This window comes from Leuresthes tenuis, unplaced genomic scaffold (genome assembly GCF_036924035.1).
Source record: "Leuresthes tenuis unplaced genomic scaffold, fLeuTen1.0.hap1 SCAF_18, whole genome shotgun sequence".
Classification (NCBI taxonomy): domain Eukaryota; kingdom Metazoa; phylum Chordata; class Actinopteri; order Atheriniformes; family Atherinopsidae; genus Leuresthes; species Leuresthes tenuis.
Window position 1 is genome coordinate 27,623,131 of NW_027325372.1, and position 23,616 is coordinate 27,646,746.

The following is a 23,616-nucleotide window of genomic DNA, read 5'->3' on the forward strand; positions in this document are numbered from 1 at the left end:
CGGATGCAAGTGGGTGTGAATATCCCACCATACAAGTATGGTGGAGAGGAAGCTGTGAATGGCCGACCATAGTAAAAGGCGGGTGAGAGAAGGTGCGAATGTCAAACCATACATAATCAAAACAGGGAGCGGAGGTGTTCTGCTGTAAGAAGGTGTGAATGTCCAACCATAGTTGGTAAAAAGCGGGTAAGAAAAGGTTAAAATACCCGACTGTACACAATCAATAGCGGGAGCGGAGTTGTTCGGCTACTAAAAGGTGTGAAAGTCCGACCATGGTTTGTAAAAAGCGGGTAAGAAAAGGTGCGAATGCCCGACAATGTATGATCAAAAGAGGGAGTGGAGGTTTTCGGCTGCAAGAAGGTCTGAATGTCCAACCATAATTTGTAAAAACCGGGGAAGAAAAGGCTCGAAAGCCCGACTATACACCATCAAAAGTGGGAGCGGAGGTGTTCAGCTGCAAGACGGTCTGAATGTCCATCAATAATTGCTAGAAAACATGAAAGAAAATTTTCGAATATCAAACTGCACATGATCATAAGCGGGAGAGGAGGTGTTCAGCTGCAAGAAGGTGTGAATGTCTACCCATAATTACTGAAAAATGGGTAAGAAAAGGTGCGAATGCCTAACCATACATCATCAAAATAGGGAGCGGAGGTGTTCCGCTGTAAGACGGTGTGAATGTCCGACCATAGATGGTAAAAAGCGGCTAAGAAAAGGTTAAATTACCCGACTGTACACAATCAAAAGAGGGAGCGGAGTTGTTCAGCTAAGAGAAGGTGTGAAAGTCCGACCTTGGTTTGTAAAAAGCGGGTAAGAAAAGGTTCGTATGCCCGAATATACACCATCAAAAGCGGAAGCGGAGTTGTTCGGCTGTGAGTAGGTGTGAATCTCCAACCATAATTGCTGAAAAATGTGTTAGAAAAGGTAAAAATGCCGGTCCATACATAATCAAAATCGGGAGAGGTGGTGTTCAGCTGCAAGAAGGTCTACATGTCCATCAATAATTGCTAGAAAACATGAAAGAAAATTTTCGAAAATCAAACCACACATGATCATAAGTGGGAGAGGAGGTGTTCAGCTGCAAGAAGGTGTGAATGTCCACCCATAATACCTGAAAAATGGGTAAAAAAAAAGGTGCGAATGCCCAACCATACATCATCAAAAGCAGGAGTGCATGTGTTCGGCTACAAGAAGGTGTGAACGTCCAACCAAAGTTTGTAAAAAGCAGTTAAGAAAAGGTTCGAATATCCAACCATACATAATCAAAAGCGGGAGCAGAGCTTTTTGACTGCAAGTAGGTGTGAATGTCAGATCATAATTTGCAAAAAGCTGATGAGAAAGGGTGAGAATGCCCGACTATACACCATCAAATGCGGGAGCGGAGTTGTTTGGCTGTGAGTAGGTGTGAATCTCCGACCATAATTGCTGAAAAATGTGTTAGAAAAGGTAAGAATGCCGGTCCATACATCATCAAAAACGAGAGAGGTTGTGTTCGGCTGCAAGTAGGTGTGAATGTCCAGCCATAATTACTCACAAACGGGTAAGAAAAGGTACTATTGCCTGACCATATATGATCAAAACAGGGAGCGGAGGTGGTTCAGCTGCAAGAAGGTTTGAATGTCCGACTAAAGTTCAAATATATTAACAAAAGCGGGAGGAGAGGTCTTCGGATGAGAGTGGTTGAAAATTTCCAACCATAATGTATAAAATGCGGTGAAAAAAAGGTGTGATAGAACACTAAAAGGTGGAGCGGAAGTGTTCGGCTGCAAGAAGGTGTGAATGTCCGACTATATTTGGTGAAAAGCAGGTGAAGCAAGGTCTGAATGCCCAACCTTACATCATCAAAAGCGAGATCAGAGGTGTTTGGCTGCAAGAAGGCCATAGTTTGCCAAAAGCGGGTAAGGTGCGAATGTCCGACTAAATATCAACAAAATTTGGGGCGGAGGTCTTCGGATGCAAGTGGGTGTGAATGTCCGACTATATTTGGTGAAAAGCAGGTGAAGCAAGGTCTGAATGCCCAACCTTACATCATCAAAAGCGAGATCAGAGGTGTTTGGCTGCAAGAAGGCCATAGTTTGCCAAAAGCGGGTAAGGTGCGAATGACCGACTAAATATCAACAAAAGTGGGGGCGGAGGTCTTCGGATGCAGGTGGGTGTGAATATCCCACCATACAAGTATGGTGGAGAGGAAGCTGTGAATGGCCGACCATAGTAAAAGGCGGGTGAGAGAAGGTGCGAATGTCAAACCATACATAATCAAAACAGGGAGCGGAGGTGTTCTGCTGTAAGTAGGTGTGAATGTCCAACCATAGTTGGTAAAAAGCGGGTAAGAAAAGGTTAAAATACCCGACTGTACACAATCAATAGCGGGAGCGGATGTGTTCGGCTACTAAAAGGTGTGAAAGTCCGACCATGGTTTGTAAAAAGCGGGTAAGAAAAGGTGCGAATGCCCGACAATGTATGATCAAAAGAGAGAGTGGAGGTTTTCGGCTGCAAGAAGGTCTGAATGTCCAACCATAATTTGTAAAAACCGGGGAAGAAAAGGCTCGAAAGCCCGACTATACACCATCAAAAGTGGGAGCGGAGGTGTTCAGCTGCAAGACGGTCTGACTGTCCATCAATAATTGCTAGAAAATGTGAAAGAAAATTTTCGAATATCAAACTGCACATGATCATAAGCGGGAGAGGAGGATTTCAGCTGCAAGAAGGTGTGAATGTCCGACCATAGATGGTAAAAAGCGGGTAAGAAAAGGTTAAATTACCCGACTGTACACAATCAAAAGAGGGAGCGGAGTTGTTCAGCTAAGAGAAGGTGTGAAAGTCCGACCTTGGTTTGTAAAAAGCGGGTAAGAAAAGGTTCATATGCCCGAATATACACCATCAAAAGCGGAAGCAGAGGTGTTCGGCTGCAAGATATTGTGAACGTCCGACCAAAGTTTGTAAAAAGCAGTTAAGAAAAGGTTCGAATATCTAACCATACATAATCAAAAGCGGGAGCAGAGCTGTTCAACTGCAAGTAGGTGTGAATGTCAGATCATAATTTGCAAAAAGCTGATGAGAAAGGGTCAGAATGCCCGACTATACACCATCAAATGCGGTAGCGGAGTTGTTCGGCTGTGAGTAGGTGTGAATCTCCAACCATAATTGCTGAAAAATGTGTTAGAAAAGGTAAAAATGCCGGTCCATACATCATCAAAATCGGGAGAGGTGGTGTTCAGCTGCAAGAAGGTCTAAATGTCCATCAATAATTGCTAGAAAACATGAAAGAAAATTTTCGAAAATCAAACCACACATGATCATAAGTGGGAGAGGAGGTGTTCAGCTGCAAGACGGTGTGAATGTCCACCCATAATACCTGAAAAATGGGTAAAAAAAAGGTGCGAATGCCCAACCATACATCATCAAAAGACGGAGTGCATGTGTTCGGCTACAAGAAGGTGTGAACGTCCAACCAAAGTTTGTAAAAAGCAGTTAAGAAAAGGTTCGAATATCATACCAAACATAATCAAAAGCAGGAGCAGAGCTGTTCGACTGCAAGTAGGTGTGAATGTCAGATCATAATTTGCAAAAAGGTGATGAGAAAGGGTGAGAATGCCCGACTATACACCATCAAATGCGGGAGCGGAGTTGTTCGGCTGTGAGTAGGTGTGAATCTCCGACCATAATTGCTGAAAAATGTGTTAGAAAAGGTAAGAATGCCGGTCCATACATCATCAAAAGCGAGAGAGGTTGTGTTCGGCTGCAAGTAGGTGTGACTGTTCGACTAAAGTTTGTAAAAAGTGGGTAAGACAAGGTGCGAATGCCTGACAATGTATGATCAAAAGCGGGAGCGGAGGTGTTCAGCTGCAAGAAGGTCTACATGTCCATCAATAATTGCTAGAAAACATGAAAGAAACTTTTCGAAAATCAAACCGCACATGATCATAAGTGGGATAGGAGGTGTTCAGCTGCATGGTGTGAATGTCCACCCATAATACCTGAAAAATGGGCAAAAAAAAGGTGTGAATGCCCAACCATACATCATCAAAAGCAGGAGTGGAAGTGTTTGGCTACAAGAAGGTGTGAACGTCCAACCAAAATATGTAAAAAGAAGTTAAGAAAAGGTTCGAATATCCAACCAAACATAATCAAAAGCGGGAGCAGAGCTGTTCGACTGCAAGTAGGTGTGAATGTCAGATCATAATTTGCAAAAAGCTGATGAGAAAGGGTGAGAATGCCCGACTATACACCATCAAATGCGGTAGCGGAGTTGTTCGGCTGTGAGTAGGTGTGAATCTCCAACCATAATTGCTGAAAAATGTGTTAGAAAAGGTAAAAATGCCGGTCCATACATCATCAAAAGCGAGAGGGGTTGTGTTCGGCTGCAAGTAGGTGTGAATGTCCAGCCATAATTACTCACAAACGGGTAAGAAAAGGTAGTATTGCCAGACCATATATGATCAAAATAGGGAGCGGAGGTGGTTCAGCTGCAAGAAGGTTTGAATGTCCGACTAAAGTTCAAATATATTAAAGAAAGCGGGAGGAGAGGTCTTCGGATGAGAGTGGTTGAAAATTTCCGACCATAATGTATAAAATGCGGTGAAAAAAAGGTGTGATAGAACACTAAAAGGTGGAGCGGAAGTGTTCGGCTGCAAGAAGGTGTGAATGTCCGACTATATTTGGTGAAAAGCAGGTGAAGCAAGGTCTGAATGCCAAACCTTACATCATCAAATGCGAGATCAGAGGTGTTTGGCTGCAAGAAGGCCATAGTTTGCCAAAAGCGGGTAAGGTGCGAAATTTGGGGCAGAGGTCTTCGGATGCAAGTGGGTGTGAATATCCAACCATACAAGTATGGTGGAGAGGAAGCTGTGAATAGCCTACCATAGTTGGTAAAAAGCGGGTAAGAAAAGGTTAAAATACCCGACTGTACACAATCAATAGCGGGAGCGGATGTGTTCGGCTACAAGAAGGTGTGAAAGTCCGACCATGGTTTGTAAAAAGCGGCTAAGAAAAGATGCGAATGTCCGACAATGTATGATCAAAAGAGAGAGCGGAGGTTTTCGGATACAAGAAGGTTTGAATGTCCCACCATAGTTTGTAAAAAGCGGATAAGAAAAGGTTTGAATGCCCGACTATACACCATCAAAAGCGGGAGCAGAGGTGTTCCGCTGTAAGACGGTGTGAATGTCCGACCATAGTTGGCAAAAAGCGGGTAAGAAAAGGTTAAAATACCCGACTGTACACAATCAATAGCAGGAGCGGAGTTGTTCGGCTACAAGAAGGTGTGAAAGTCCGACCATGGTTTGTAAAAACCGGGAAGAAAAGGCTCGAAAGCCCGACTATACACCATCAAAAAGAAGGTTTGAATGTCCATCAATAATTGCTTTAAAACAAGAAAGTAAATTTTCGAATATCAAACCGTACATGATCATAAGCGGGAGAGGAGGTGTTCCGCTGTAAGACGGTGTGAATGTCCGACCATAGTTGGTAAAAAGCGGGTAAGAAAAGGTTAAAATACCCGACTGTACACAATCAATAGCGGGAGCGGAGTTGTTCGGCTACTAAAATGTGTGAAAGTCCGAACCTGGTTTGTAAAAAGCGGGTAAGAAAAGGTTCGAATGCCCGAACATACACCATCAAAAGAGGGAGCGGAGGTGTTCCGCTGTAAGACGGTGTGAATGTCCGATCATAGTTGGTAAAAAGCGGGTAAGAAAAGGTTAAAATACCCGACTGTACACAATCAAAAGAGGGAGCGGAGTTGTTCAGCTAAGAGAAGGTGTGAAAGTCCGACCATGGTTTGTAAAAAGCGGGAAGAAAAGGCTCGAAAGCCCGACTATACACCATCAAAAAGAAGGTTTGAATGTCCATCAATAATTGCTTTAAAACAAGAAAGTAAATTTTCGAATATCAAACCGTACATGATCATAAGCGGGAGAGGAGGTGTTCCGCTGTAAGACGGTGTGAATGTCCGACCATAGTTGGTAAAAAGCGGGTAAGAAAAGGTTAAAATACCCGACTGTACACAATCAATAGCGGGAGCGGAGTTGTTTGGCTACTAAAAGGTGTGAAAGTCCGACCCTGGTTTGTAAAAAGCGGGTAAGAAAAGGTTCGAATGCCCGAACATACACCATCAAAAGAGGGAGCGGAGGTGTTCCGCTGTAAGACGGTGTGAATGTCCGATCATAGTTGGTAAAAAGCGGGTAAGAAAAGGTTAAAATACCCGACTGTACACAATCAGAAGAGGGAGCGGAGTTGTTCAGCTAAGAGAAGGTGTGAACGTCCGACCAAAGTTTGTAAAAAAGCAGTTAAGAAAAGGTTCGAATATCTAACCAAACATAATCAAAAGCGGGAATAGAGCTGTTCGACTGCAAGTAGGTGTGAATGTCAGAGAATAATTTGCAAAAAGCTGATGAGAAAGGGTGAGAAATCCCGACTATACACCATCAAATGCGGTAGCGGAGTTGTTCGGCTGTGAGTAGGTGTGATTCTCCAACCATAATTGCTGAAAAATGTGTTAGAAAAGGTAAGAATGCCGGTTCATACATCATCAAAAGCGGGAGAGGTGGTGTTCGGCTGCAAGTAGGTGTGAATGTCCATTAATAATTGCTTTAAAACATGAAAGAAAATTTTCGAATATCAAACCTTACATGATCATTAGCGGGAGAGGAGGTGTTCAGCTGCAAGAAGATGTGAATATCCACCTATAATTACTGAAAAATGGGTAGGAAAAGATGCGAATGTCCAACCATAAATCATCAAATGCAGGAGTGGAGTTGTTCAGCTACAAGAAGGTATGAAAGTCCAACCATGGTTTGTAAAAAGCGGGTAAGAGAAGGTTCGAATACCCGAATATATACCATCAAAAGCGGAAGCGGGGGTGTTCAGCTGCAAGAAGGTGTGAACGTCCGACCAAAGTTTGTAAAAAGCAGTTAAGAAAAGGTTTGAATATCCAACCGAACATAATCAAAAGCGGGAGCAGAGCTGTTCGACTGCAAGTAGGTGTAAATGTCAGATCATAATTGCTGAAAAATGTGATAGAAAAGACTAGAATAACGGACAATACATCATCAAAAGCGGGAGAGGTGGTTTTTCGGCTGCAAGTAGGTGTGAATGTCCAGCCATAATTACTCACAAACGGGGGAAGAAAAGGTAGTATTTCCAGACCACACATGATCAAAACAGGGAATGGAGGTGGTTCAGCTGCAAGGTGTGAATGTCTGACTAAAGTTTGTAAAAACCTTGTAAGACAAGGGGCGAATGCCCGACAATGTATGATCAAAAGAGGGAACGGAGGTTTTCGGCTGCAAGGTCTGAATGTCCAACCATAATTTGTAAAAATCGGGGAAGAAAAGGCTTGAAAGCCCGACTATACACCATCAAAAGAGGGAGCAGAGGTGTTCAGGTGCAAGAAGGTCTGAATGTCCGACCAATAATTACTGAAAAATGGGTAAGAAAAGGTGCGAATGCCAAATCATACATCATCAAAAGCAGGAGCGGATGTGTTCGGCTACAAGAAGGTTTGAATGTCCACCCATAGTAAGTAATAGGTGGGTAAGAAAAGGCTCGAATGCCCGACTATACACCATCAAAAGCGGAAGCGGAGGTGTTCTGCTGGAAGACGGTGTGAACGTCCGACCAAAGTTTGTAAAAAGCAGTTAAGAAAATGTTCGAATATCCAACCAAACATAATCAAAAGCGGGAGCAGAGCTGCTCGACTTCAAGTAGGTGTGAATATCAGATCATAATTTGCAAAAAGCTGATGAGAAAGGGTGAGAATGCCCGACTATACACTATCAAATGTGGGAGCGGAGGTGTTCGTCTGTGAGTAGGTGTGAATGTCCGACCATAATTGCTGAAAAATGTGTTAGAAAAGGTAAGAAGGCCGGACCATATATCATCAAAAGCGGGAGAGGTTGTGTTCGGCTGCAAGAAGGTGTGAATGTCCAGCCAAATATTACTCACAAACGGGTAAGAAAAGGTACTATTGCCAGACCATATATGATCAAAACAGGGAGCGGAGGTGGTTCAGCTGCAAGAAGGTTTGAATGTCCGACTAAAGTTTGTAAAAAGCGGGTAAGACAAGGTGTGAATGCCCGACAATGTATGATCAAAAGAGGAGCGGAGGTTTTCGGCTGCAAGAAGGTCTGAATGTCCACCCATAATTACTGAAAAACGGGTAAGAAAAGGTGCGAAAGCCCAACCGCACATGATCATAAGTGGATGAGAAGGTGTTCGACTGCAAGTAGGTTTTAATGTAATCAATGTCTAGATAGATTTCAACAAAAAACAACGTTGTACTTTGCAGTAAAAGAAAGTGCACATCAAAAGTTTTAGGAATCCGAGAATAAGCTTATTTTCATGAGTTCTGCACGATTTCGGATTTTATGTATAAAATGAATTTCTTCACGCAAACTAAGTTAACACTGCTTTGTCCTTCATATGTACCCATTTCTACATATATTTCAAGCATAAACTTCCTCATATTACCCTGAATGAGAAAGAGCCACACTTGTGATTAAGCCATACCTCCCTTTTGAGGAGTTCTGCATGATTTGGGATTTTATCTATAAAATTAATTCCTTCACTCAAACTATGTTAAAACGGCTTTTACCTTCATATATATCAATGTCTCGATAGATTTAAACAAAAAAAACAACGTTGTACTTTGCAATAAAAGAAAGAGCAAATCAAAAGTTTTAGGAATCCGAGAATAAGCTTATTTTCATGAGTTCTGCACGATTTCGGATTTTATGTATAAAATGAATTCATTCACTCAAACCAAGTTAAAACTGCTTTTTCCTTCATATTTATCAATGTCTAGATCAACTTCAACAAAGAACAACATTGTATTTTGCAGTAGAAGAAAGAGCAAAACTGAAGGATCAGGAATCCGAAAATAAGCTTCTTTTCATACGTTCTGCATGATTTGGGATTTTATGTATAAAATGAATTCCTTCACTCAAACTAAGTTAACACTGCTTTGTCCTTCATATGTACCCATTTCTACATATATTTCAAGCATAAACTTCCTCATACTACCCTGAATGAGAAAGAACCACACTTGTGATTAAGCCATACGCCCCTTTTGAGGAGTTCTGCATGATTTGGGATTTTATCTATAAAATCAATTCCTTCACTCAAACTATGTTAAAACGGCTTTTACCTTCATATTTATCAATGTCTCGATAGATTTAAACAAAAAAAACAACGTTGTACTTTGCAGTAAAAAAAAGAGCTAATCAAAAGTTTTAGGAATCCGAGAATAAGCTTATTTATATGAGTTCTGCACGATTTCGGATTTTATGTATAAAATGAATTAATTCACTCAAACCAAGTTAAAACTGCTTTTTCCTTCATATTTATCAATGTCTAGATCGACTTCAACAAAGAACAACATTGTATTTTGCAGTAGAAGAAAGAGCAACACTGAAAGATCAGGAATCCGAGAATAAGCTTATTTTCTTATGGGCAAGTGGGAACTGCTTTGTCCTTCATATTTATCAATGTGTAGATGGATTTCAACTTCTTCTACTGCAAAGTCCAATGTTTTTCTTTGTTGAAGTCGATCTAGACATTGATGAATATGGAAGGACAAAGTAGTTTTAACTTGGTTTGAGCAAAGCAATTCATTTTATAGCAAAATCCGAAATCGTGCAGAACTCATGAAAGCAGGCTTATACTCGGATTCCTGAAACTTTAGATTTGCTCTTTCTTTTACTGCAAAGTACAACGTTGTTTTTTTGTTTAAATATTTCTAGACATGGTAAATATGAAGGACAAATCAGTTTTAACATAGTTTGAGTGAAGTAATGCATTTTATAAGCAAAATCCCAAATCATGCAGAACTCACGAAATGCTTTTTCTCGCTTTTCACTGCTTTTTACAAACTTTGGTCGGACGTTCACACCTTCTTGCATCCGAAAACCTCCGCTTCCGCTTTTGATGATGTATATTCGGGCATTTGAACCTTTTTTTACCCGCTTTTTACAAACCATTGTCGGACTTTCACACCTTCTTGCAGCCGAACACCACCTCTCCCGCTTTTGATGATGTATGGTCCAGTATTCTTACCTTTTCTAACACATTTTTCAGCAATTATGGTCGGACATTCACATCTACTCACAGCTGGACACCTCCGCTCCCGCTTTTGATCATACAATGTCGGGACATCGCTCCTTGTCTTACCAGCTTTTTACAAACTTTAGTCGAACATTCACACCTTCTTGCAGCTGAACACCTCCGCTCCCGCTTTTGATGATGTATAGTCGGGCTTTCGAGCCTTTTCTTACCCGGTTTTTACAAATTATGGTTGGACATTCAGACCTTGCAGCCGAACACCTCCGCTCTCTCTTTTGATCATACATTGTTGGGCATTCGCACCTTGTCTTACCCGCTTTTTACAAACTATAGTCAGACATTAACACCTTGCAGCTGAACCTCCGCTCCCTGTTTTGATCATGTATGGTCTGGCAATACTACCTTTTCTTCCCCCGTTTGTGAGTAATTATGGCTGGACATTCACACCTACTTGCAGTCGAACAGCTCTGCTCCCGCTTTTGATTATGTTTGGTTGGATATTCGAACCTTTTCTTAACTGCTTTTTACAAACCATGGTCGGACTTTCACACCTTCTTGTAGCCGAACAACTCCGCTCCCGCTATTGATTGTGTACAGTCCGGTATTTTAACCTTTTCTTACCCGCTTTTTACCAACTATGGTCGGACATTCACACCGTCTTACAGCGGAACACCTCCGCTCCCGCTTTTGATGGTGTATGTTCGGGCATTCAAACCTTTTCTTACCCGCTTTTTCCAAACTATGGTCAGCTATTCACAGCTTCCTCTCCACCATACTTGTATGGTGGGATATTCACACCCACTTGCATCCGAAAACCTCCGCCCCAAATTTTGTTGATATTCAGTCGGACATTCGCACCTTACCCGCTTTTGGCAAACTATGGCCTTCTTGCAGCCTAACAACTCTGATCTTGCTTTTGATGATGTAAGGTTGGGCATTCAGACCTTGCTTCACCTGCTTTTCACCAAATATAGTCGGACATTCACACCTTCTTGCAGCCGAACACTTCCGCTCCACCTTTTAGTGTTCTATCACACCTTTTTTTTCACCGCATTTTATACATTATGGTTGGAAATTTTCAACCACTTTCATCCGAAGACCTCTCCTCCCGCTTTTGTTAATATATTTGAACTTTAGTTTGACATTCAAACCTTCTTGCAGCTGAACCACCTCCGCTCCCTGTTTTGATCATATATGGTCTGGCAATACTACCTTTTCTTACCCGTTTGTGAGTAATTATGGCTGGACATTCACACCTACTTGCAGCCGAACACAACCTCTCTCGCTTTTGATGATGTATGGACCGGCATTTTTACCTTTTCTAACACATTTTTCAGCAATTATGGTCGGAGATTCACACCTACTCACAGCCGAACAACTCCGCTCCCGCATTTGATGATGTATAGTCGGGCATTCTCACCCTTTCTCATCAGCTTTTTGCAAATTATGATCTGACATTCACACCTACTTGCAGTCGAACAGCTCTGCTCCCGCTTTTGATTATGTTTGGTTGGATATTCGAACCTTTTCTTAACTTCTTTTTACATATTTTGGTTGGACGTTCACACCTTCTTGTAGCCAAACACTTCCACTCCTGCTTTTGATGATGTATGGTTGGGCATTCACACCTTTTTTTTGCCCATTTTTCAGGAATTATGGGTGGACATTCACACCTTGCAGCTGAACACCTCCTATCCCACTTATGATCATGTGCGGTTTGATTTTCGAAAAGTTTCTTTCATGTTTTCTAGCAATTATTAATGTACATGTAGACCTTCTTGCAGCTGAACACCTCCGCTCCCGCTTTTGATCATACATTGTCAGGCATTCGCACCTTGTCTTACCCACTTTTTACAAACTTTAGTCGAACAGTCACACCTTTTTGCAGCCGAACACCACCTCTACCGCTTTTGATGATGTATGGTCCAGCATTCTTACCTTTTCCAACACATTCTTCAGCAATTATGGTCGGATATTCACACCTACTCAGAGCCGAACACCTCCGCTCCCGCAGTTGATGGTCTATAGTCGGGCATTCTACAGCGGAAAAGACTCATTCTTATGTTTGGTTAGATATTCAAACCTTTTCTTAACTGCTTTTTACAAACTTTGGTCGGACGTTCACAGTATCTTGCAGCCGAACACCTCCGCTTCCGCTTTTGATGGTGTATATTCGGGCATACGAACCTTTTCTTACCCACTTTTTACAAACCAAGGTCGGACTTTCACACTTTCTCTTAGCTGAACAACTCCGCTCCCTCTTTTGATTGTGTACAGTCGGGTAATTTAACCTTTTCTTACCCGCTTTTTACCATCTATGGTCGGACATTCACACCGTCTTACAGCGGAACAACTCCGCTCCCTCTTTTGATGATGTATGGTTAGGCATTCGCACCTTTTCTTACCCATTTTTCAGTAATTATGGGTAGACATTCACACCTTCTTGCAGCTGAAATCCTCCTCTCCTGCTTATGATCATGTGCAGTTTGATATTTGAAAATTTTCTTTCATGTTTTCTAGCAATTATTGATGGACATTCAGACCGTCTTGAAGCTGAACACCTCCGCTCCCACTTTTGATGGTGTATAGTCGGGCTTTCGAGCCTTTTCTTCCCCGGTTTTTACAAATTATGGTTGGACATTCAGACCTTCTTGCAGCCGAAAACCTCCACTCCCTCTTTTGATCATACATTGTCGGGCATTCGCACCTTTTCTTACCCGCTTTTTACAAACCATGGTCGGACTTTCACACCTTCTTGTAGCCGAACAACTCTGCTCCCGCTATTGATTGTGTACAGTCGGGTATTTTAACCTTTTCTTACCCGCTTTTTACCAACTATTGTTGGACATTCACACCGTCTTACAGCGGAACACCTCCGCTCCCTCTTTTGATGGTGTATGTTCGGGCACTCAAACCTTTTCTTACCCGCTTTTTACAAACTATGGTCAGACATTAAAACCTTCTTGTAGCCGAACACATCCACTCCTGCTTTTGATGATGGGTATTCAAACCTACTTGTTGCCCGATTTTCATTAATTATGGGTGGACATACACACCTTGTCGCAGCCAAACACCTCCGCTCCCTGTTTTGATCATGTATGATTGGACATTCGCACCTTTTCTCACCCGCTTTTTACTATGGTCGGCCATTCACAGCTTCCTCTCCACCATACTTGTATGGTGGGATATTCACACCCACTTGCATCCGAAGACATCCGCCCCCACTTTTGTTGATATTTAGTCGGTCATTCGCAGCTTACCCGCTTTTGGCAAACTATGGCCTTCTTGCAGCCAAACACCTCTGATCTCGTTTTTGATGATGTAAGGTTGGGCATTCAGACCTTGCTTCACCTGGTTTTCACCAAATATAGTCGAACAGTCACACCTTCTTGCAGCCGAACACTTCTGCTCTACCTTTTAGTGTTCTATGGGGTATTCACACCTTTTTTTTCACCGCATTTTATTGATTATGGTTGGAAATTCTCACCCACTCTTATCCGAAGACCTCTCCTCCTGCTTTTGTTAATATATAGTCGAGCATTCAAACCTTTTCTTACCCGCTTTTTACAAATTATGGTCGAACATTCACACCTACTTGCAGCCGAACACCTCCGCTCCCGCTTTTGATGGTGTATAGTCGGGCTTTCGAGCCTTTTCTTCCCCGGTTTTTACAAATTATGGTTGTACATTCAGACCTTGCAGCCGAAAACATCCGCTCCCTCATTTGGTCATACATTGTCAGGCATTCGCACCTTGTCTTACCCGCTTTTTATAAACTTTAGTCAGACATTCACACCTTGCAGCTGAACCACCTCCGCTCCCTGTTTTGATAATGTATGGTCTGGCAATACTACCTTTTCTTACCAGTTTGTGAGTAATTATGGCTGGACATTCACACCTACTTGCAGCCGAACACCACTTTTGCCGCTTTTGATGATGTATGGTCCGGCATTCTTGTCTTTTCTAACACATTTTTCAGCAATTATGGTTTGACATTCACACCTACTCACAGCCGAACACTTCCGCTCCCGCATTTGATGGTGTATAGTCGGGCATTCTCACCCTTTCTCATCAGCTTTTTGCAAATTATGATCTGACATTCACACCTACTTGCAGTCGAACAGCTCTGCTCCCGCTTTTGATTATGTTTGGTTGGATATTCGAAACTTTTCTTCACTGCTTTTTACAAACTTTGGTCGGACGTTCACACCTTCTCTCAGCCGAACACCTCCGCTTCCGCTATTGATTGTGTACAGTCGGGTATTTTAACCTTTTCTTACCCGCTTTTTACCAACTATTGTTGTACATTCACACCGTCTTACAGCGGAACACCTCCGCTCCCTCTTTTGATGGTGTATGTTCGGGCATTCGAACCTTTTCTTACCGGCATTTTACGAACTATGGTCGGACATTCAAACCTTCTTTTAGCCGAACACATCCACTCCTGCTTTTGATGATGTATGGTTGAGCATTCGCACCTTTTCTTACCCATTTTTTACAAACTATGGTCGGAAATTCACACCTTCTTGCAGCTGAACACCTCCTCTCCCGCTTATGATGATGTGTGGTTTGATATTCGAAAATTTTCTTTCATGTTTTCTAGCTATTATTGATGGACATTCAGACCTTCTTGCAGCTGAACACCTCCGCTCCCGCTTTTGATGATGTATAGTCGGGCTTTCGAGCCTTTTCTTCCCCGGTTTTTACAAAATTATTGTTGGACATTCAGACCTTCTTGCAGCCGAAAACCTCCGCTCCCTCTTTTGATCATACATTGTCGGGCATTCGCACCTTCTCTTACCCGCTTTTTACAAACCACGGTCGGACTTTCACACCTTTTAGTAGCCGAACAACTCCGCTCCCGCTATTTATTGTGTACAGTCGGGTATTTTCACCTTTTCTTACCCGCTTTTTACCAACTATGGTCAGACATTCACACCTTCTTACAGTGGAACACCTCCGCTCCCTCTTTTGATGGTGTATGTTCGGGCATTCGAACCTTTTCTTACCCGCTTTTTACAAACTATGGTCGGACATTAAAACCTTCTTGTAGCCAAACACATCCACTCCTGCTTTTGATGATGTATGGTTGGGCATTCGTACCTTTTCTTACCCATTTTGCAGTAATTATGGGTGGACATTCACACCTTTTTGCATTTTAACACCTCCTCTCCCGCTTATGATCATGTGCGGTTTGATATTCGAAAATTCTCTTCCATGTTTTCTAGCAATTATTGATGGACATTCAGACCTTCTTGCAGCTGAACACCTCCGCTCTAGCTGTTGATGGTGTATAGTCGGGCTTTCGAGCCTTTTCTTCCCAGATTTTTACAAATTATGGATGGACATTCAGACCTTCTTTCAGCCGAAAACCTCCACTCCCTCTTTTGATCATACATTGTCGGGCATTCGCACCTTTTCTTACCCGCTTTTTACAATTCATGGTCGGACTTTCACACCTTTTAGTAGCGGAACAACTCTGCTCCCGCTATTGATTGTGTACAATAGGGTATTTTAACCTTTTCTTACCTGCTTTTTGCCAATTATGGTTGGACATTCACACCTTCTTACAGCGGAACACCTCCGCTCCCTCCTTTGATGGTGTATGTTCGGGCATTCAAACCTTTTCTTACCCGCTTTTTACAAACTATGGTCAGACATTCAAACCTTCTTGTAGCCGAACACATCCACTCCTGCTTTTGATGATGGGTATTCAAACCTACTTGTTGCCCGCTTTTCATTAATTATGGGTGGACATACACACCTTGTCGCAGCCAAACACCTCCGCTCCCTGTTAGGATCATGTATGGTTGGGCATTCGTACCTTTTCTTACCCATTTTGCAGTAATTATGGGTGGACATTCACACCTTCTTGCATTTGAACACCTCCTCTCCCGCTTATGATCATGTGCGGTTTGATATTCGAAAATTCTCTTCCATGTTTTCTAGCAATTATTGATGGACATTCAGACCTTCTTGCAGCTGAACACCTCCGCTCCAGCTGTTGATGGTGTATAGTCGGGCTTTCGAGCCTTTTCTTCCCAGATTTGAATGCCCAGACAATCATACATTGTCGGGCATTCGCACCTTTTCTTACCCGCTTTTTACAAACCATGGTCGGACTTTCACACCTTTTAGTAGCGGAACAACTCTGCTCCCGCTATTGATTGTGTACAATCGGGTATTTTAACCTTTTCTTACCTGCTTTTTGCCAACTATGGTCGGACATTCACACCTTCTTACAGCGGAACACCTCCGCTCCCTCCTTTGATGGTGTATGTTCGGGCATTCAAACCTTTTCTTACCCGCTTTTTACAAACTATGGTCAGACATTCACACCTTCTTGCAGCCGAACACTTCCGCTCTACCTTTTAGTGTTCTATGGGGTATTCACACCTTTTTTTTCACCGCATTTTATAGATTATGGTTGTAAATTCTCACCCACTCTTATCCGAAGACCTCTCCTCCTGCTTTGGTTAATATATAGTCGGGCATTCGAACCTTTTCTTACCCGCTTTTTACAAATTATGGTCGAACATTCACACCTACTTGCAGCCGAACACCTCCGCTCCCGCTTTTGATGGTGTATAGTCGGGCTTTCGAGCCTTTTCTTCCCCGGTTTTTACAAATTATGGTTGGACATTCAGACCTTGCAGTCGAAAACCTCCGCTCCCTCTTTTGATCATACATTGTCAGACATTCGCACCTACTTGCAGCCGAATACTTCCGCTCCACCTTTTAGTGATGTATGGTTGGCATTTGCACCTTTTCTTACCCTTTCTTACCCTACTGATTGCTTAAGATTAAGTTGTTTTTTCTCAAACTACAACATTTTTTTAATTGTTGAAACTTGATTTGAAGTGGATAAATAAGGAGGACAAACAGTTTTAAGTCAGGCTGATAGAAGGAATTCATTTTATAGCAAAATCTGTATTTCGTCATATGTCGAGAGATGCTTATTGCTGAAGAAGTACAAAGTACAACGTTGTTTATCGTTGAAACTTGATTAGACATGAATAAATATGAAGGACAAAGCAGTCTTAACTTGGTTAGAGTTAAGGAATTCGTTTTATAGGAGAATCCGAATTCGTGCATAACTCGTAAAATAGAGCTTATTTTCGGATTCCTGAAGAATGAGTCTGGTTCTTTCTCATAATACAAAGTTTGTTGTTTATTGTTGAAACTTCATCAGAAGTGAAGAAATAAATGAATGCCTATCAACAAATGTGGGATCTAAACTCTAGTGCTTCCTCTAAAATAATTTCCTTTCTCAATTCAGAAATGTGTGTGTGTAAGTCACAACACCCGTGACACCAAAACGGCTTTCTTTTCTCTCTTTTCTCTACACTCTGCACTGTGAGCACACACACCAAATCAGAAAGGCTTTTTTCTCTCTTTTCTACATTATGGACTGTGGGGACACAAAACCGCTCTCTCTTTTTTTTTTTGATTGTGTGCCAGGGCGTTGTCTCACGTATTAGATTATGTTTACGATACGAATGGGTTTATCAGTCACATCAGAATCCATACATACTGATCCTCCCGTAATAAAATGGTCGGATCTTATCAAACACACTTTGTTTCTTGTGACAATCAAGTCAGCGAAACAGCGTATACACGTCAAGACACTGAATCAAGTTTGCCACAAGAACTCATAAGTTTGGCAGTATTGCTCTGCCGTCAGCAATCATACACCCATTTTATTTTCGTGAGACATGTGCAGGCACCTGTTCATCTACTGTTCTATCACTATGAATTAGTTTATCTATTATTAATAAGGATACTTCTACAACTACTATCAAAGTATGTCCAGACTTCTTATGTTGTCAGTTGCTATATATGAATAAGTGGGTAGCTACTGACAAGCATTAAGCATGTCACACAGCCCAAACATATAACATTTCAGGACACACCACACAGTTAACAACCACAGTGAAGTGTCAAAGCCCAAACATGTAACATTCAACAGTACACTTACACAACACATTCAAATCAAACAGTCAGACAACATACAAGAACATATACCCCAGCCGGCATTGCTCCCTGCCTATTTTCCTACAGCTCACTATGTGTGCGCACACCTTTATTCACAAACTCTTCAACTTATACTCTTTTACCAAAGCTGCTACAGCTCGATTGGCCGAATACCCTTAGATCCTATTTCGGTGAATTTGACATCTGCCTTACATGTAACAGATTAGCGGTTTAGCAGTTTTAATTTAGTTTGAGTGAAGGAATTCATTTTATAGCAAAATCCGAAATCGTGAAGAACTCATGAAAGTAAGCTTATTCTCGGATTCCTGAAACTTTAGATTTGCTCTTTCTTTTACTGCAAAGTACAACGTTGTTTTTTTTTTGTTTAAATCTTTCTAGACATGGTAAATATGAAGGACAAAGCATTTTTAACATAGTTTGAGTGAAGGAATTCATTTTATAGATAAAATCCCAAGAGTCTGCTGAGAAAAGAGAGTGAATGCGAAGTAGACTTTAACACGGCTCTGGGAGCGAGCCGAGTGTGGGCTGACCGGGAGAATTGCTTGAAAGAAACGCGACACCGAATGAGCGGTCAGAACAAAGCCTCAATACGGTGTTCCCGTGTTGTTTTTGTTGCTGCCTTGTCGATTGCACAGGGGCAAGCGTTTCAACCAAGCAACGCTCACCATGGGGAAGGTGGCTATGGCAACTAGCCTGATGCCCTGCTCCCGCAGTGACGGATAATCGTACTCTGGTTTCTCTTCATAACATACAAGTCTTTCGCCTTTTACTAAAGACTTTCGTGGAGAGCAGCACTAATGAGTTGTTTCTATTTTTGGCAGGCTTTACCTTTGCGGGTGAAGCCCTTTCTGTCTGTGCAAAAGAAATCTTGTTACTGTGCAGAGTGACTTCTCTGAGTAGAGTCGCCTTACTTGTTGCGATTGTGCCGATGTTCGAAGCTGGAGTTTAAAGTTGTTGCTTGAATGGTGCTTGCTGGAGCATGCGGGAGTGCAAAGTTATACCATTTAAAAGGGCTGAAGAGTGCTCAGTGCAGCGGGTGGGCGGAGGTGCAACGTGACACTCTGGCCACCTATGGCCATAAAAAGAACACTGCTACAAGTGCGCATTGTGCCAGCAAGGGCCCTCGGACCTGAAACAGTGGACAGTTATCGCTTCTCGGCCTTTTGGCTAAGATCAAGTGTAGTATCTGTTCTTATCAGTTTAATATGTCCTCTATACGAGGACTACATATTAAATGGATTTTTAAGAATAGGAGTTGAAAAAGAAGCTTGCTCCGTTCACTCCAAGCATCGACCCGGTACTGCAGTGCCGCTGGGAACGGTGCGCTCTTCTCTGCTCTTGTGAAAAAGCAAACAGCGGTGCAGGATGGAAGTTTCAGGGAGCCCAAGATGAAACTTTCTTTTAATCTGCTGAGAAAAGAGAGTGAATGCGAAGTAGACTTTAACACAGCTCTGGGAGCGAGCCGAGTGTGGGCTAACCGGGAGAATTGCTTGAAAGAAACGCGACACCGAATGAGTGGTCAGAACAAAGCCTCAATACGGTGTTCCCGTGGTGTTTGTGGCTGCCTTGTCTTTTGCACAGAGTAAAAGACAAGGCAGCCATCGAATAGGGCCCGATTGTTCCTACTTGGTCAGCCGAGGAGCAAGGGGGGGGAGCAAGCGTCTCAACCAAGCAAATCTCACCAAGTAGGAACAATCGGGCCCTATTCGATGGCTGCAACACCTGAAAGAGATATTGATGCGAGACCCGATCAAAAGCTTTTTCAAAGTCTAAATTTAAGATGACAAGCCGGGTGTTTCTGTCTCTAGCGTAATCAATGATGTCTCGAATCAGTACGAGGCTGTCGGTGAGTTGTCTCTCTGAGATGGCACAAGCCTGGTCTGGGTGAATTACCTCCTCTAAAACAGAGGACATCCGTGTCGTTAAAACCTTGCTAAAAAGTTTACAGTCAAAGTTTAAAAGTGTGATGGGCCTCCAATTCTTTAGGTCAGTCTTATCATTTTTATCAGAAGTGAAGAAATAAATGAATGCCTATCAACAAATGTGGGATCTAAACTCTAGTGCTTCCTCTAAAATAATTTCCTTTCACAATTTAGAAATGTGACAACACCCGTGACACCAAAACGGCTTTCTTTTCTCTACACTCTGCACTATGAGCACACACACCAAATCAGAAAGGCTTTTTTCTCTCTTTTCTACATTATGGACTGTGGGGACACAAAACCGCTCTCTCTTTTTTTTTTTGATTGTGTGCCAGGGCGTTGTCTCACGTATTAGATTATGCTTACGATACGAATGGGTTTATCAGTCACTTCAGAATCCATACATACTGATCCTCCCGTAATAAAATGGTCGGATCTTATCAAACACACTTTGTTTCTTGTGACAATCAAGTCAGCGAAACAGCGTATACACGTCAAGACACTGAATCAAGTTTGCCACAAGAACTCATAAGTTTGGCAGTATTGCTCTGCCGTCAGCAATCATACACCCATTTTATTTTCGTGAGACATGTGCAGGCACCTGTTCATCTACTGTTCTATCACTATGAATTAGTTTATCTATTATTAATAAGGATACTTCTACAACTACTATCAAAGTATGTCCAGACTTCTTATGTTGTCAGTTGCTATATATGAATAAGTGGGTAGCTACTGACAAGCATTAAGCATGTCACACAGCCCAAACATATAACATTTCAGGACACACCACACAGTTAACAACCACAGTGAAGTGTCAAAGCCCAAACATGTAACATTCAACAGGACACTTACACAACACATTCAAATCAAACAGTCAGACAACATACAAGAACATATACCCCAGCCGGCATTGCTCCCTGCCTATTTTCCTACAGCTCACTATGTGTGCGCACACCTTTATTCACAAACTCTTCAACTTATACTCTTTTACCAAAGCTGCTACAGCTCGATTGGCCGAATACCCTTAGATCCTATTTCGGTGAATTTGACATCTGCCTTACATGTAACAGATTAGCGGTTTAGCAGTTTTAATTTAGTTTGAGTGAAGGAATTCATTTTATAGCAAAATCCGAAATCGTGAAGAACTCATGAAAGTAAGCTTATTCTCGGATTCCTGAAACTTTAGATTTGCTCTTTCTTTTACTGCCAAGTACAACGTTGTTTTTTTTTTGTTTAAATCTTTCTAGACATGGTAAATATGAAGGACAAAGCAGTTTTAACATAGTTTGAGTGAAGGAATTCATTTTATAGATAAAATCCCAAGAGTCTGCTGAGAAAAGAGAGTGAATGCGAAGTAGACTTTAACACGGCTCTGGGAGCGAGCCGAGTGTGGGCTAACCAGGAGAATTGCTTGAAAGAAACGCGACACCGAATGAGCGGTCAGAACAAAGCCTCAATACGGTGTTCCCGTGGTGTTTTTGTTGCTGCCTTGTCGATTGCACAGGGGCAAGCGTTTCAACCAAGCAACGCTCACCATGGGGAAGGTGGCTATGGCAACTAGCCTGATGCCCTGCTCCCGCAGTGACGGATAATCGTACTCTGGTTTCTCTTCATAACATACAAGTCTTTCGCCTTTTACTAAAGACTTTCGTGGAGAGCAGCACTAATGAGTTGTTTCTATTTTTGGCAGGCTTTACCTTTGCGGGTGAAGCCCTTTCTGTCTGTGCAAAAGAAATCTTGTTACTGTGCAGAGTGACTTCTCTGAGTAGAGTCGCCTTACTTGTTGCGATTGTGCCGATGTTCGAAGCTGGAGTGCAAAGTTGTTGCTTGAATGGTGCTTGCTGGAGCATGCGGGAGTGCAAAGTTATACCATTTAAAAGGGCTGAAGAGTGCTCAGTGCAGCGGGTGGGCGGAGGTGCAACGTGACACTCTGGCCACCTATGGCCATAAAAAGAACACTGCTACAAGTGCGCATTGTGCCAGCAAGGGCCCTCGGACCTGAAACAGTGGACAGTTATCGCTTCTCGGCCTTTTGGCTAAGATCAAGTGTAGTATCTGTTCTTATCAGTTTAATATGTCCTCTATACGAGGACAACATATTAAATGGATTTTTAAGAATAGGAGTTGAAAAAGAAGCTTGCTCCGTTCACTCCAAGCCTCGACCCGGTACTGCAGTGCCGCTGGGAACGGTGCGCTCTCCTCTGCTCTTGTGAAAAAGCAAACAGCGGTGCAGGATGGAAGTTTCAGGGAGCCCAAGATGAAACTTTCTTTTAATCTGCTGAGAAAAGAGAGTGAATGCGAAGTGGACTTTAACACGGCTCTGGGAGCGAGCCGAGTGCGGGCTAACCGGGAGAATTGCTTGAAAGAAACGCGACACCGAATGAGTGGTCAGAACAAAGCCTCAATACGGTGTTCCCGTGGTGTTTGTGGCTGCCTTGTCTTTTTCACAGAGTAAAAGACAAGGCAGCCATCGAATAGATTGTTTCTACTTGGTCAGCCGAGGAGCAGGGGGGGGGGGCAAGCGTCTCAACCAAGCAAAGCTCACCAAGTAGGAACAATCGGGCCCTTTTCGATGGCTGCAACACCTGAAAGAGATATTGATGCGAGACCCGATCAAATGCTTTTTCAAAGTCTAAATTTAAGATGACAAGCCGGGTGTTTCTGTCTCTAGCGTAATCAATGATGTCTCGAATCAGTACGAGGCTGTCGGTGAGTTGTCTCCCTGAGATGGCACAAGCTTGGTCTGGGTGAATTACCTCCTCTAAAACAGAGGACATCCGTGTCGCTAAAACCTTGCTAAAAAGTTTACAGTCAAAGTTTAAAAGTGTGATTGGCCTCCAATTCTTTAGGTCAGTCTTATCATTTTTTTTATAAAGTAGAGTCACTATTCCCACTCTAAAACTGTCAGGCAGTCGGTCGAGTTTTTCAAAATCTTTAAAAACATCTAAAATGTCTGATGATAAAAGGTCCCAATAGGTCAGATAGAATTCTGCAGGAAGCCCGTCTAAACCCGGAGCTCGACTTCTCTTAAAACCTGTTAGGCATTTTTTTAACTCTAAAGCAGTAAAATTTTGTGTCAAGTGTGCATTCTCTTTTACGGTTTTGTCAACGAATTTTAAGATTTCTGCCGATGTTTCCAAGTGCACTGGTTTCTCTTTGTACATGTTACTATAAAAGGTATGTACAGTTTCAATCATCTCTTGTGTGGATTTTGTTAAAAACCCATCTTCTCTTTTTAGATTTTGATTACATTCCTTTTTATTTATAACTTTCTTTCTTTTTCACCTTCCTCAATTTCCTGCTCCCTGCTTCTTACAAAAATTCCTTTACTCTTTATTTCTGCTAAAACTGACATTTCCTTTTTGACATCTTTGATTTCTTCTTTAAAGTCTATGCCACACTGATTTAGTTTAAAGTAGCGCTGTAAGCGTTTATGTAGTCCCATCATACATCTATTCTCTTTCCTTTTTTTACGTTTACCTTGCTGTTTAAAAAAAGTCTGGGTCGTTTCCTTCACCATTTCCCACCATTGTGCATGTGTTTCGTAGAGGTCTTGAAGGGTCTGCCACTCTTTATAACATTCCCTGTACTGACTGACTATGATTTCATCCTCCAACAGGGAACAGTTGAGTTTCCACAGACC

General features: G+C 42.3%; 4 non-coding genes across 4 annotated transcripts; all 4 read left to right on the forward strand.

Moving 5' to 3' along the window:
- Positions 1–18,776: 18,776 nt before the first annotated feature.
- LOC140275726 (U5 spliceosomal RNA) lies at positions 18,777–18,890 on the forward strand. Its single transcript, XR_011908446.1, has one exon. It is a non-coding gene; the product is annotated as a U5 spliceosomal RNA (small nuclear RNA).
- A 308-nt stretch (positions 18,891–19,198) lies between these two features.
- On the forward strand, positions 19,199–19,382 carry LOC140276037 (U2 spliceosomal RNA). Its single transcript, XR_011908728.1, has one exon. It is a non-coding gene; the product is annotated as a U2 spliceosomal RNA (small nuclear RNA).
- Positions 19,383–21,567: 2,185 nt separating this feature from the next.
- LOC140275727 (U5 spliceosomal RNA) lies at positions 21,568–21,681 on the forward strand. Its single transcript, XR_011908447.1, has one exon. It is a non-coding gene; the product is annotated as a U5 spliceosomal RNA (small nuclear RNA).
- A 308-nt stretch (positions 21,682–21,989) lies between these two features.
- LOC140276077 (U2 spliceosomal RNA) lies at positions 21,990–22,173 on the forward strand. The gene has a single exon (XR_011908764.1). It is a non-coding gene; the product is annotated as a U2 spliceosomal RNA (small nuclear RNA).
- Positions 22,174–23,616: the final 1,443 nt, after the last annotated feature.